A 15,533-nucleotide genomic window follows, 5' to 3' on the forward strand; every position below is an offset into this window, starting at 1 on the left:
CTCTTCCCCCGGTGAGTCGTTCTGCTCCTTCCCCAGACTTACTCTTGGGAGCATGGTGACAGCCGTGTCCCTATCCTTAAGGCCCTTTCCAGATGTGCACCCACGCTTCTCTCTCAGGCAGTTGGGATGCTAGGGCCAAGAGAATTTCCTTCCATGCGGGTTTCTTCCACCGTGCTGCAGAGACTAGCTCAGGCAAGCAGAAGCAACATCCCACAAACCCAATTCAGATTTCCCAACGAATGCTGTGCTATCCCAGAGGAGAAGCCTGGGCAAAGAGGCTTTCACCTTATGCTGGTTTCTCCAACCTTGAGACTTGGCCTAGGCAAGCAGGAGCAGCAGCCCGCAGAACCGACTCTGATTTCTAAACAGACGGAGAGGGTGACACTTGTCTTGCCACCCGCGCTCTTCTTGCCAATACAGGCTCTTCTTTTACATGACCCTTTCTAGACAGCAAGGCCAAGGGCCCCTTCCCTTCTCCTGGATCGGTGTGCTACGCCTGGCCCAAACAGGCTCTGAGGGAGCGCAGTGACAGATGTTTCCCTTTCCTTAAGGTTGTTTCCATAGGCGCAACCACGCTCCTCTCACAGGCAGAGGGGATGCCCGGGCAAAGAGGATTTCGCTCCATGCGGGTTTTTTACACCGTGCTTTGGAGACTATGTTCAGGCAAGCGGCATCAGCATCGCACAGAACCGACTCTGATTTCCCAAAGAATGCTGTGCTTTCCTAGAGGGGATGCCCAGGCAAAGAGGCTTTCGATCCCTGCGGGATTCTCCCACCATGCTACAATTAAGGCTAAGGCAAGCAACAACAACAGCCTACAGAACCGACTCTTTTTTCCTAGCGAAGCTATGCTTTCGCAGAGGTTTTCTGTTTGGTCTGAACCGCACTTCGCTGCTCCTTCCTCAGCAAGGCTTTGGGCGTGTTCTCTGTCGCATCACGGAAGTAAATATGCGGGAGAGCAGGTGCGTCTTGGGCCTTGCTTTCCCGGGCTCCATGGTCGCATCCTGGGTTCACCCTGCCAGGCCGAACTACGCAGACACAGCCACCAACCTGCAGCAGCGTGCGTGGCCTAGAATGACAGTCCATGCCAACTGCCATCTCCTGGCGTAGTAAGGCTTGGCTTTTGCTCTGGCGTTCAGGCGGACTCGGAGACTAGGCCAGTGCCTTCCCCTTAGAAAGAAGAGGCGACAGGATCGCTGCACAGCGACCGTGCACTGGGATGCGGAGCTGTGGGGGACTGTTTCCACTTCTTCCCCGACACACCGCCTGCCAACCACAACGCTACCACATCCTGGAGGAAGTAGGAATCTGACTGTCCTTTCTTCCAGGGAGCTGTTTCTGCGAGTTCCGGGTATGGCGCCTGGTGGCATGCCCACGTCTGCCCTAGGGACCGGTGGCCTTGGAGATGCTGTCCCCTTGGGAAAATAGGCACAGAACAGGCCTGCCTTCTGCCCAGACTCATTCCTCAGAGTGGAGTATGCGAGCCTGCCCTAGCCGTACCCTCTTGTCTTCCTTGAGCCAGGCTTCCATCTCTACGCACAGGGAGCGGGTGACGATTTTCCTGCCACCATCCCGCTGTTCTCGCCAGGGCAGGCTCTTCTGCTTTGCGACTGTTTTTCGACAACAAGGCCAACGGCTCCTTCTCTTCGCCCCGGGATGCGTTCTGGTCCTTCCCCAGACTTGATCCTGGGAGCACGGTGACAGCCGTGTCCCTATCTTTAAGGCTCTTCCCAGATGTGCATCCACGCTTCTCTCTCAGGCAGTGGGGATGATAGGGCCAAGAGAATTTCGCTCCATGTGGGTTTCTTCCACCGAGCTGCAGAGACTAGCTCAGGCAAGCAGCAGTAGCATCCCACAAACCCGATTCAGATATCCCAACGAATGCTTTGCTTTCCCAGAGGAGAAGCCTGGGCAAAGAGGCTTTCGCTGTAATGTGGTTTCTCCCACCTTGAGACTTGGCCTAGGCAGCACGAGCAGCAGCCCGCAGAAACGACTCTGATTTATAAGCAAACGGAGAGGGTGACACTTGTCCTGCCACCCGCCCGTTATTCTTGCCTATGCAGGCTCTTCTGTTTAATGACTTTTCCTTAATGCTGTTTCCACAGTCGCAACCACGCTTCTCTCTCCGGTAGAGGGGATGCCCGGGCAAAGAGGATTTCGCTCTATGCGGCTTTATTACACCGTGCTTTGGAGACTATGTTCAGGCAAGCGGCATCAGCATCATACAGAACCGACTCTGATTTCCCAAAGAATGCTGTGCTTTCCTAGAGGGGATGACCAGGCAAAGAGGCTTTCACTCTAAGCGGTATTCTCCCACCGTGCTGCCAATACTAGGGTAAAGCAAGCAGTAACAGCAGCCCACAGCACCGACTCTATTTTCCTAGCGATTGCTATGCTTTCGCAGAGGTTTTCAGCTTGGCCAGAACCGCACATCGCTGCTGCTTCCTCACCAAGGATTTCAGTGATTGCTCTGTCGCGTCAGGGAAGTAGATCTGCGGGAGAGCTGGTGCCTCTTGGACCTTACTTTCCCAGGCTCCATGGTCGCACACTCGGTTTTCCGTGCCAGACCGAACTACGCACACACAACCACAAGCCTGCAGGAGCGTGCGTGGCCTAGGATGACACTCCATGCCAACAGCCATCTCCTGGCCCGTAAGGCTTGGCTTTTTGCTCTGGCGTTCAGGCAGACTCGGGGAGTAGGTCATTGCCTTCCCCATAGGAGAGGTGAGGCGACAGGATCCCTGCATACCGCCCGTACACTGGGATGGGAAGCTGTGGGGGACTGTCCCCACTTCTCTCCCCACACACCCCCTGCAAAGCCAAACACTGCCACATCTTGGAGGAAAATGGCATCTGACTTCCCTTTCTTCCAGGGATCAGTATCTGCGAGTTCCGGGTATGGCGCATGGTCGTTTGCCCACGTCTGCCCTTGGGACAGGTGGCCTTGGAGATACTGTCCCCTTGGGACAAGAGGCACAGAACAGGCCTGCCATCTGCCCAGACTCCTTCCTCAGAGTGGAGTATGCGCGCCTGCCCTAGCTGTACCCTCGTGTCTTCCCTAAGCCAGGCTTCCTTCCCTACGCACAGGAAGCGGGTGAGGCTTTTCTTGCCACCGTCCCGCTGTTCTCGCCTGGGCAGATTCTCCTGCTTTGCGACTGTTTCCCGACAACACGGCAAACGGCTCCTTCTCTTCTCCCGTGGAGGCGTTCTCATCCTCCCCAGAATTGCTCTTGGGGAGACGGTGACAGCCGTTTCCCTATCCTTAAGGCCCTTTCTAGATATGCATCCACGCTTCTCTCTCAAGCAGTGGGATTGCTAGGGTCAATAGAATTTCGCTCTATGTGGGTTTCTTCCACCGAGCTGCGGAGACTAGCTCAGGCAAGCAGCAGCAGCATCCCACAAACCCGATTGAGATTTACCAACAAATGCTGTGCTTTCCCAGAAGAGAAGCCTGGGCAAAGAGGCTTTCACTGTATGCTGGTTTCTCCCACTTTGAGACTTGGCCTAGGCAAGCAGGAGCAGCAGCCCGCAGAACCGACTCTGATCTCTAAGCAGACGGAGAGGGTGACACTTGTCTTGCCACCCGCGCTCTTCTTGCCAATGCAGGCTCTCCTTTTACATGACCCTTTCCAGACATCAAGGCCAAGGGCCCCTTCCCTTCTCCTGGATCGGCGTGCTACGCCTGGCCCAAACAAGCTCTGAGGGAGCGCAGTGACAGATGTTTCCCTTTCCTTAAGGTTGTTTCCACAGGCGCAACCACGCTTCTCTCTCAGGCAGAGGGGATGCCCGGGCAAAGAGGAATTCGCTCCATGCGGGTTTTTTACACCGTGTTTCGGAGACTATTTTCAGGCAAGCGGCATCAGCATCGCACATAACCGACTCTAATTTCCCAAAGAATGCTGTGCTTTCCTAGAGGGGATGCCCAGGCAAAGAGGCTTTCGATCCCTGCGGGATTCTCCCACCATGCTGTCAATATTAGGCTAAGGCAAGCAACAACAACAGCCCACAGAACCGACTCGTTTTCCTAGCGAATGCTATGCATTCGCAGAGGTTTTCAGTTTGGTCTGAACCGCACTTCGCTGCTCCTTCCTCAGCAAGACTTTGGGAGTTCTCTCTGTTGCGTCAGGGAAGTAGATCTGCGGGAGAGCTGGTGCCTCTTGGGCGTTTTTTTCCCCAACTCCATGGTGGCACCCTGGGATCACCCTGCCAGGCTGAACTACGATGACACAGCCACAACCCTGCAGCAGCGTGCGTGGCCTAGGATGACACTCCATGCCAACTATCATCTCCTGGCGTAGTAAGATTTGCTTTTTGCTCTGACGTTCTGGCAGTCTCAGAAACAAGGCGAGTGCCTTCCCCATAGGAGAGGAGAGGCGAGAGGATCCCTGCACAGCGCCCGTGCACTGGGATGAGGAGATGTGGGGGACTCTTCCCCCTTCTTCCCCGACACACGCCCTGCCACTCCCATAGTTGCCCCACCTTGGAGGAAGATGGCATCTGACTGCCCTTTCTTCCAGGGAGCTGTATCTGCGAGTTCCGGGTATGGAGCCTGGTGGCAAGCCCCCGTATGCCCTAGGGACAGGTGTCCGTGGAGATGCTGTCCCCTTGGGACATGAGGCACAGAATTGGCCTGCCATCTGCCCAGACTCATTCCTCAGAGTGTCGTATGCACGCCTGCCCTAGACGTCCCCTCCTGTTTTCCTAAAGCCAGGCTTCCATCTCTACGCACAGTGAGTGGGTGACGCTTGTCTTGCCACGCTCCCGCTGTACTCCCCAGGGCAGGCTCTCCTGCTTTGCGACTGTTTCCCGACAACAAGGCCAACGGCTCCTTCTCTGTCCTGGGGAGGCGTTCTGCTCCTTCCTCAGACTTGCTCTTGGGGAGCACGGTGACAGCCGTGTCCCTATCCTTAAGGCCATTTCAAGATATGCATCCACGCTTCTCTCGCCGGCAGTGGGGATGCTAGGGCTAAGAGAATTTTGCTCCATGCGAAATTCTTCCACCGTGCTACGGAGACTAGCTCAGGCAAGCAGCATCAGCAGCCCCCAAACGCGATTCAGATTTCCCAACGAATGCTGTGCTTTCCCAGAGGAGAAGCCTGGGCAAAGAGGCTGTAACTATATGCTGATTTCTCCCACCTTGAGACTTGGCCTAGGCAAGCACGAGCAGCAGCCCGCAGAACGGACTCTGATTTCTAAGCAAATGGAGAGGGTGACACTTCTCTTGCCACACGCCCGCTGTTCTTGCCATGGCAGGTTCTCCTATTTCATGACTTTTCCTTTAGGCTGATTCCACAGGCGCAAGCATGCTTCTCTCTCGGGTAGAGCAAATGCCCGGGCAAAGAGGATTTCACTCCAAGCGGGTTTATTACACCATGCTTCGGAGACTATGTTCAGGCAAGAGGCATCAGCATTGCACAGAATCGACTCTGATTTCCCAAAGAATGTTGTGCTTTCCCTGAGGTGAAGTCTGGGCAAAGAGGCTTTTGCTGTATGCTGGTTTCTCCCACCTTGAGACTTGGCCTAGGTAAGCACGAGCAGCAGGGCGCAGAACCGACTCTGATTTCTAAGCAAACGGAGAGGGTGACCCTTGTCTTGCCACCTGCCCGCTATTCTTGCCTATGCAGGCTCTCTTGTTTCATGACTTTTCCTTAAGGCTGTTTCCACAGGCGCAACCATGCTTCTCTCTCAGGTAGAGGGGATGCCCGGTCAAAGAGGATTTCGCTGCATGTGGGTTTATTATACCGTTCTTCGGAGACTATGTTCAGGCAAGCGGCATCAGCATCACACAGAACCGACTCTGATTTCCCAAAGAATGCTGTGCTTTCCTAGAGGGGATGCCCAGGCAAAGAGGCTTTCGCTCTATGAGGGATTCTCCCACCGTGCTGCCAATACTAGGCTAAAGTAAGCAGCAATATCAGCCCACACAACTGCCTCTTATTTCCTAGCGTTTGCTATGCTTTCGCAAGGTTTTCAGCTTGGCCTGAACCGCACTTCACTGCTGCTTCCTCAGAAAGTATTTGGGCATTTGCTCTATTGCGTCAGGGAAGTAGATCTGTGGTAGAGCTGGTGCCTCTTGGTCCTTGTTTTCCCGGGCTCCATGATCGCATCCTGGGTTCACCCTGCCAGGGCGAACTACGCAGACACAGCCACAGGACTGCAGCTGCGTGCGTGGCCTAGGATGACAGTCCATGCCAACTGCCATCTCCTGGCGTAGTAAGGCTTGGCTTTTTGCTCTGGCGTACAGGCGGACTTGGAGACTAGGCCAGTGCCTTCCCCTTAGGAAATTAGAGGCGACCCGATCCCTGCACAGCGCCCGTGCACTGGGATGGGGAGCTGTGGAGGACTGTCGCCACTTCTTGCCCTCACACCCCCTGCCAACCACAACACTGCCACATCTTGTAGGAAGATGGCATCTAACTGCCCTTTCTTCCAGGGAGCTCTTTCTACGAGTTCCGGTTATGGAGCCTGCTGGCAAGCCCACGTCTGCCCTAGGGAAAGGTGGCCTTGGAGATGCTCTCCCCTTGGGTCAAGAGTCATAGAACAGGCCTGCCTTCTGCTCAGACTCCTTCCTCAGACTGGAGTATGAGCGCCAGCCCAAGCCATCCCCTCGTGTCTTCCTAAACCAAGGCTTCCGTCTCAATGCACAGGGAGCGGGTGACGATTGTCTTGCCACCTTCCCGCTGTTCTCGCCAGGGAAGGCTCTCCTGCTTTGCGACTGTTTCACGACAACAAGGTCAACGGCTCCATCTCTTCTCCTGGGGAGGCGTTCTGCTCCTTCCCCAGACTTGCTCTTGGGGAGCACGGTGACAGCCGTATCCCTATCCTTAAGGCCCTTTCCAGATGTGCATCCACGCTTCTCTCTCAGGCAGTGGGGATGCTAAGGACAAGAGAATTTCGCTCCATGCTGGTTTCTTCCACCGTGCTATGGAGACTAGCTCAGGCAAGAAGCAGCAGCATCCCACAAAACGCCTCAGATTTCCCAATGAATGCTGTGCTTTCCCAGAGGAGAGGCCTGGGCAAAGAGGCTTTCTCTGTACGCTGGTTTCTCCTACCTTGAGACTTCGCCTAGGTAAACACGAGCAGCAGCCCGCAGAAGTGACTCTGATTTCTCAGCAAATGGAGAGGATGACACTTGTCGTGCCAGCTGCCCGCTCTTCTTGCCATGGCAAGTTCTCCTGTTTCATGACCGTTTCCAGACAACAAGGCCAAGTGCCCCTTCTATTTTCCTGGAGCGGCGTGCTATGCCAGGCCCCGCAATGCTCCCAAGGAGCACAATAATAGACGTTTCCCTTTCCTGAAGGCTGTTTCCGCAGGTGCAACCACGCTTCTCTCTCAGACAGAGAGGATGCCCAGGCAAAGAGGATTACGCTCAATTGGCTTTATTACACCGTGCTTCGGAGACTAAGTTCAGGCAAGCAGCATCAGCATCACACAGAACCGAATCTGACTTACCAAAGAATGCTGTGCTTTCCCTGAGGGGATGCCCGGGGAGAAAGGCTTTCGCTCTATGAGGGTTTCTTCCACTGTGCTGCCAATTATGGCTAAGGCAAGCAGCAACAGCAGCCCACAGAACCGACTCTTTTTTTCCAGCGACTGCTATGCTCTAGAAGAGGTTTTCAGCTTGGCCCGATCCGCTCTTCGATACTGCTTCTTCAGCAAGGTTTTTGCCGTTTGCCTTGTCGCGTCTGGGAAGTAGATCTGCGGGAGAGCTGGTGCGTCTTGGCCCTTGCTTTCCCGGGCTCCGAGGTCGCATCCTGGGTTTACCCTGCCTCGCCGAACTACGCATACACAGCCACCAGCCTGCAGCATCGTGCGTGGCCTAGGATGACAGTCCTTGCCAACTGCCATCTCCTGGTGTAGTAAGGCTTGGCTTTTTGCTCTGGCGTTCAGGCAGACTCGGGGACTAGGCCAGTGCCTTTACCTTAGGAAAGGAGAGGCGACAGGATCCGTGCACAGCACCCGTGCACTGGGATGGGGAGCTGTGGGGGACTCTCCCCACTTCTTCCGCGACACACACCCTGCCTCTCCTAACGCTGCCACATCTTGGAGGTAGGTGGCATCTGACTGCCCTTTCTTCCAGGGAGCTGTATCTGCGAGTTCCGGGTATGGCGCCTGGTGGCAAGCCCACGTCTGCCCTAGGGATAGGTGGAATTGGAGATGCTGTCCCCTTGGGAAAAGAGGCACAGAACAGGCCTGCCTTCTGCCCAGACTCCTTGCTCAGAGTGGAGTATGCACTCCAGACCTAGCAGTCCGCTCGTGTCTTCCTAAAGCCAGGCTTCCGTCTCTATGCACAAGACACTTGTCTTGCCACAGTCCTGGTGCTCTCGCCAGGTCAGGCTCTCCTGCTTTGCGACTGTTTCCCAACAACAAATCCAACGGCTCCTTCTCTTCTCCTGGGGAGGCGTTCTGCTCTTCCCCAGACTTGCTCTTGGGGAGCACGGTGACAGCCGTGTCCCTATCCTTAATGCCCTTTCCAGATGTGTATCCACGCTTCTCTCTCAGGCAGTGGGGATGCTAGGGCCAAGAGAATTTCGCTCCATGCGGGTTTCTTCCACCATGCTGCGGAGACTAGCTCAGGCAAGCAGAAGCAGCATCCAACAATGCGACTCAGATTTCCCAACGAATGCTGTGCTTTCCCAGAGGAGAGGCCTGGGCAGAGAGGCTTTCGCTGTACGCTGGTTACTCCCACCTTGAGTCTTGGCCTAGGCAAGCATGAGCAGCAGCCCGCAGAAGTGACTCTGATTTCTCAGCAAATGGAGAGGGTGACACTTGTCGTGCCAGCTGTCCGCTGTTCTTGCCATGGCAGGCTCTCCTGTTTCATGACCGTTTCCAGGCAGCAAGGCCAAGGGCCACTTCTCTTCTCCCGGAGCGGCGTGCTACGCCTGGCCCAGCAATGCTCCCCGGGAGCACAGTATCAGATGTTTCCCTTTCCTTAAAGCCGTTTCCACAAGCGCACCACGCTTCTCTCTCAGGCAGAGGGGATGCCCAGGCAAAGAGGATTACGCACCATGCGAGTTTTTTACGCCGTGCTTCAGAGACTGTGTTCAGGGAAGCGGCATCAGCATCACACAGAACCGACTCTGATTTTCCAAAGAATGCTGTGCTTTCCCTGAGGGGATGCCCGGGGAAAAAGGCTTTCACTCTATGGGGGTTTCACCCACACTGCTGTCAATACTAGGCTAAGGCAAGCGGCAACAGCAGCCCACAGAACCGCCTCTTTTTTCCCAGCGACTGCTATGCTTTCCCAGAGGTTTTTAGCGCGGCCCGATCCGCACTTCACTGCTGCTTCTTCAACAAGTCTTTGGACGTGTGCTCTGTCGCGTCAGGGAGTAGATCTGTGGGTGAGCTGGTGCATCGTGGGCCTTGCATTCCCGGGCTCCGTGGTCGCATCCTGGGTTCACCCTGCCAGACCTTACTACGCAGACACAGCCACCACCCTGCAGCAGCGTGCGTGGCCTAGGATAACAGTCCATGCCAACTGCCATCTCCTGGCGTAGTCAGGCTTCGCTTTTTTCTCTGGCATTCAGGCGGACTCGGGGAGTAGGCCAGTGCTTTCTCATTAGGAAAGAGAGGCGACAGGATCCCTGCACAGCGCCCGTGCCCTGGGATGGGGAGCTGTGGGGGACTGTCCCCACCTCTTCCCTGACACACCACGTGCCACCTCCAACGCTGCCACATCTTGGAGGAAGATGGCATCTACCGCTCTTTTCCAGGGAGCTGTATATGCGAGTTCCGGGTATGGCGCCTGGTGGAAAGCCCACGTCTGCCCTGGGACAGGTGGCATTGGAGATCTGTCCTTTTGGGACAAGAGGCACAGAAGAGGCCTGCCTTCTGCCGAGAATCCTTCCTCACAGTGGAGTATGCGCACCTGCCCTAGCCGTCCCCTCCTGTCATCCTTAAGCCAGGCTTCCGTCTCTACACACAGGGCGTGGGTGTCGATTGTCTTGCCACAATCCCGCTGTTCTTGCCAGGGCAGGCTCTCCTGCTTTGCGACTGTTTCCGGACAACAAGTCAACGGCTCCTTCTCTTTTCCCGGTGAGGCGTTCTGCTCCTTCCCCAGACTTGCTCCTGGGATCACGGTGACAGCCGTGTCCCTATCCTTAAGGCCCTTTCCAGTTGTGCATCCACGCTTCTCTCTCAGGCTGTGGGGATGCAAGGGCCAAGAGAAATTCACTCCATGCGGGTTTCCTCCACCGTGCTACGGAGACGAACTCAGGAAGAAGCAGCATCACCCCCAAAGTGATTCAGTTTTCCCAACGAATGCTGTGCTTTCCCAGAGGAGAAGCCTGGTCAAAGAGGCTTTCACTGTATATTGTTTTCTCCTACCTTGAGACATTCCCTAGGCAAGCACGAGAAGCAGCCCGCAGAAGCGACACTGATTTATTAGCAAATGGAGAGGGTGACACTTGTCGTGACAGCTGTCCGCTGTTCTTGCCATGGCAGGCTCTCCTGTTTCATGACTGTTTCCAGGCAGCAAGGCCAAGGGCCCCTTCTCATCCCGGAACGACGTGCTACGCCTGGCCCATCAATGCTCTAAGGGAACACAGTAACCGACGTTTCCCCTTCCTTAAGGCTGTTTCCACAGGCTCAACCACGCTTCTCTCTCAGGCAGAGGGGATGCCCAGGCAAAGAGGACTACGCTCCATGTGGGTATATTACACGGTGCTTCGGAGACTATATTCAGGCAAGCGGCATCAGCATCGCACAGAACCGACCCTGATTTCCCAAAGAATGCTGTGCTTTCCCTGAGGGGATGCCCGGTGAAAAAGGCTTTCGCACTATGCCGGTTTCTCCCACCGTGCTGCGAATACTAGGCTAAGGCATGCAAAACAATATCCCACACTACCGACTCTTTTTTTCCAGCACTGCTATGCTTTCCCAGAGGATTTCAGGTTGGCCCGATCCGCACTTCGCTACTGCTTCGCAGCAAGGCTTTGGGCATTTGCTCTGTCGCGTCAGGGAAGTAGATCTGCGGGAGAGCTGGTGCCTCTTGGGCATTGCTTTCCCGGGCTCCGAGGACGCAACCTGGGTTCACCCTGCCAGGCCAAACTACGCAGACACAGCCACCACCCTGCAGCAGCGTGCGTGGCCTAGGATGACAGTCCATGCCAACTGCCATCTCCTGGCGTAGTAAAGCTTTGCTTTTTGTTCTGGCGTTCAGGCGGACTCGGGGACTAGGCCAGTGCCTTCCCCTTAGGAAAGGAGATGCGAGAGGATCCCTGCACAGCGCCCGTGCACTGGGATGGGGATCTGTGGGGGACTGTCCCCACTTCTTCCCCGACACACACCCTGCCACCCCCAATGCTGCCAACTCTTGGAGCAAGATGGCATCTGACTGCCCTTTCTTCCGGGGAGCTGTATCTGCGAGTTCTGCGAGTCTGCCCTAGGGACAGGTGGCCTTGGAGATCCTGTCCCCTTGCACAGGATGCACAGAACAGGCCTGCCTTCTGCCCAGACTCATTCCTCTGAGTGGAGCATGCGCGCCTGCCTTAGCCGTTCCCTCTTGTCTTCCTCAAGCCAGGCTTCCGTCTCTATGCACAGGGAGCGGGTGAAGATTCTCTTGCCACAATCCCACTTTTCTCTCCAGGGTAGGCTCTCCTGCTTTGCGAAGGTTTCCCGACAACAAGGCCAAGGGCTCCTTCTCTTCTCCCGGGGAGGCGTTCTGTTCCTGTCCCAGAGTTGCTCCTAGGAGCATGGTGACAGCCGTGTCCCTATCCTTAAGGCACTTTCCAGATGTGCATCCACGCTTCTCTCTCAGGCAGTGGGGATGCTAGGGCCAAGAGAATTTCGCTCCATGCGGGTTTCTTCCACCCTGCTGCAGAGACTACCTCAGGCAAGCAACAGCAGCATCCCACAAAGCGCCTCAGATTTCCCAACGAATTCTGTGCTTTCACAGAGGAGAAGCCTGGGCAAAGAGGCTTTCGCTGTATGGTGGTTTCTCCAACCTTCAGACTTGGCCTTGGAAGTACGAGCAGCAGCCCGTAGAACACACTCTGATTTCTAAGCAAACGGAGATGGTGACACTTGTCTTGCCACCCGCCCGCTGTTCTTGCCATGGCAGGCTCTCCAGTTTTATGACTTTTCCTTAAGGCTGATTACACAGGGGCAGCCACGCTTCTCTCTCAGGTAGATGGGATGCCCGGCAAAGAGGATTTCGCTCCATGCGGGTTTATTACACCGTGCTTCGGAGACTATGTTCAGGCAAGCGGCATCAGCATCGCACAGAACCGACTCTGATTTCCCAAAGAATGCTGTGCGTTCCTAGAGGGGATGCCCAAGCAAAGAGGCTTTTGCTCTATGCGGGATTCTCCCACCATACTGCCAATACTAGGCTAAAGCAAGTAGCAACAGCAGCCCACTGATCCGACTCTATTTTCCTAGCGATTGCTATACTTTGTCAGAGGTTTTCAGCTTGGCCTGAAACGCTCTTCGCTGCTGCTTCCTCAGCAAGGCTTTGGGCGTTTGCTCAGTCGCGTCAGGGAAGTATATCTGCGGGAGAACTGGTGCCCTTGGGCCTTGCTTCCCGGGCCCCATGGTTGCATCCTGAGTTCACCATGCCAGGCCGAACTACGCATAAACAGCCACCACCATGCAGCAGCATGCGTGGCCTAGGAAGATAGTCAATGCCAACGGCCATCCCCTGGCGTAGTAAGGCTTGGCTTTTTGCTCTGGCGTTCAGTCAGACTCGGGGACTAGGCCAGTGCCCTCCCCTTACGAGAGGAGAGGCGACAGGATCCCTGCACAGCGCTAGTGCACTGGCATGGGGAGCTGTGGGGGACTCTCCCAATTCTTCCCCGACACACCCCCTGCAACCACCTACGCTGCCACATCTTGGAGGAAGATGGCATCTGAACAGCCCTTTCTTCCTGGGAGCTGTATCTGCGAGTTCCGGGTATGGCGCTTGGTGGCATGCCCAAGTCTGCCCTAGGGACAGTTGTCCTTGGAGATGCTGTCCCCTTGGAAAAGATGCACAGAGCAGGCCTGCTTTCTGACCAGCCTCCTTCCTCAGAGTGGAGTATGCATGCCTGCCCTAGCCGTCCCCTCGTGTCTCCCTAAATCCAGTCTTCCATCTCTACGCACAGGTATCGGGTGACGCTTGTCTTGCCACCGTCCCGCTGTTCTCGCCAGGGCGGGCTCTCCTGCTTTGTGACTGTTTCCTGACAACAAGGCCAACGGCTCCTTCTCATCTTCCGGGGAGGCGTTCTGCTCTTTCCCCAGACTTGCTCTTGGGGAGCACGGTGACAGCCGTGTCCCTATCCTTAACGCCCTTTCCAGATGTGCATCTACCTTCTCGCTCAGGCAGTGGGGATGCTAGGGCCAAGAGAATTTCGCTCCATGCGGGTTTCTTCCACCGTGCTGTGGATACTAGCTCAACAAGCAGCAGCATCCCACAAACCCGATTCAGATTTCCCAACAAATGCTGTGCTTTCCCAGAGGAGAAGCCTGGGCAAAGAGGCTTTCACTGTATGGTGGTTGCTCCCACCTTGAGACTTGTCCTATATAAGCACGAGCAGCAGCCCGCAGAACCGACTCTGATTTCTAAGCAAACGGAGAGGGTGACACTTGTCTTGCCACGCGCCCGCTATTCTTGCTATGTAGGCTCTCCTGTTTCATGTCTTTTACGTAAGGCTGTTTCCAAACACGCAGCCATGCTTCTCTCTCAGGTAGAGCGGATGCCCGGGCAAAGAGGATTTCGCTCCATGCGGGTTTCTTACACCTTGTTTCGGAGACTATGTTCACGCAAGCGGCATCAGCATCGCACAGAACGGACTCTGATTTCCCAAAGAATGCGGTGCTTTCCTAGAGGGGATGCCTAGGCAAAGAGGCTTTCGCTCTATGCGGTATTTTCCCACTGTGCTGCTAATACTAGGCTAAAACACGCAGCAAAAGCAGCACACAGAACCGACTCATTTTTCCTAGCGATTGCTATGCTTTCACAGAGGTTTTCATCTTGGCCTGAACATCTCTTCATTGCTACTTCCTCAGCAAGGATTTGGGGGTTTGCTCTGTCGCGTCAGTGAAATATATCTGCGGGAGAGCTGGTGCGCCTTTAGCCTTGTTTCCCGGGCACCATGGTCGCACCCTGGGTTCACCCTGCCAGGCCGAACTACGCAGACCCAGCCACAAGCCTGCAGTAGCGTGCATGGCCTAGGATGACACTCCATGCCAACTGCCATCTCCTGGCATAGTAAGGCTTGGCTTTTTGCTCTGGTGTTCTGGCGGACACCTGGACGAGGCCAGTGCCTACCCCTTAGGAGAGGAGAGGTGACAGGATCCCGGCACAGCACCCGTGTACTCGGATGGAGAGCTGTCGGGGACTGTCCCCATTTCTTGCCCGACACACCCCCTGTCACCCCCAACGCTGCCACGTCTTGGAGGAATATGGCGTCTGACTGCCCTTTCTTCCAGGGAGCTGTATCTGTGAGTTCCGGGTATGGAGCCTGGTGGCAAGCCCACGTCTGCCCTAAGGACAGGACGCCTTGGAGATGCTATCCCCTTGGGACAACAAGCACAGAACAGGCCTGCCTTCTGCCCAGACTCCTTCCTCAGTGTGGAGTATGCGCGCCTGCCCTAGCCGTCCCCTCGTGTAATCCTTAAGCCAGTCTTCCGTCTCTACTCACACGGAGCGGGTGACGATTGTTTTGCAGCAATCCAGCTGTTCTCGTCAGGGCAGGCTCTCCTACTTTGCGACTGTTTCCCGACAACAAGGCCAACGGCTCCTTCTCTTCTCCCAGGGAGGCATTCTGCTCCTTTCCCAGACTTGCTCGTGGGGAGCACCGTGACAGCCGTGTCCCTATCCTTAAAGCCCTTTCCAGATGTGCATCCACGCTTCTCTCTCAGGCAGTGGGAATGCTAGGGCCAAGAGAATTTCTCTCCATGCGGGTTTCTTCCATCGTGCTACGGAGAATAGCTTAGGCAAGAAGCAGCAGCATCAAACAGGCGACTCAGATTTCCCAACGAATGCTGTGCATTCCCAGAGGAGAGGCCTGGGCAAAGAGGCTTTCGCTCTATGGTGCTTTCTCCCACCTTGAGCCTTGGCCTAGGCAAGCACGAGCAGCAGCCCGCAGAAGCGACTCTGATTTCTCAGCAAATGGAGAGGGTGACACTTGTCTTGCCACGCACCCGCTATTCTTGCCTATATATGCTCTCCTGTTTCATGACTTTTCCTTAAGGCTGTTTCTACAAGCGCAACCATGCTTCTGTCTCAGGTAGAGGGGTTGCCCGGGCAAACAAGATTTCGCTCCAAGCAGGTTTATTACACTGGGCTTCGGAGACTATGTTCAGTCAAGCGGCATCAGCATCGCACAGAACGGACTCTGATTTCCCACGAATGCTCTGCTTTCCCAGAGGAGAAGCCTGGGCAAAGAGGCTTTCGCTGCATTCTGTTTTTTCCCACCTTGAGACTTGGCCTAGGCAAGCAAGAGAAGCAGCCCACAGAACCGACTCTGATTTCTAAGCAAACGGAGAGGGTGACACTTGTCTTGCCACCCGCCCGCTATTTTTGCCTATGCAGGCTCTCCTGTTTCATGACT

This window comes from Neovison vison, chromosome 14 (assembly GCF_020171115.1).
Source record: "Neovison vison isolate M4711 chromosome 14, ASM_NN_V1, whole genome shotgun sequence".
Classification (NCBI taxonomy): Eukaryota; Metazoa; Chordata; class Mammalia; order Carnivora; family Mustelidae; genus Neogale; species Neogale vison.